Source organism: Antrostomus carolinensis, unplaced genomic scaffold (assembly GCF_000700745.2).
Source record: "Antrostomus carolinensis isolate BGI_N321 unplaced genomic scaffold, ASM70074v2 scaffold8334, whole genome shotgun sequence".
In the NCBI taxonomy this organism is placed as follows: Eukaryota; Metazoa; Chordata; class Aves; order Caprimulgiformes; family Caprimulgidae; genus Antrostomus; species Antrostomus carolinensis.
The window spans coordinates 1-202 of NW_010310107.1; positions in this window are offsets into that span (position 1 = coordinate 1).

Below are 202 nucleotides of genomic sequence, written 5' to 3' on the forward strand. Positions count from 1 at the left end.
TCAGCCCCAAAAACCAGTGGGCAGGAAAGCGGGCAGCTGGCTTCACCAGTTCACCTCGGTGAACCATTTGAAACATAAGCAGCCAGCCTGTCACAAAGAGATTCTTTAAGGAAATTATTCTCCCTTCTTCAGGAGCGAGCTAAGAAAAACAGAGGCGTAAGGTACACTCATCCACGAGGAAAACTTCAAGGGCGGCTGCTGG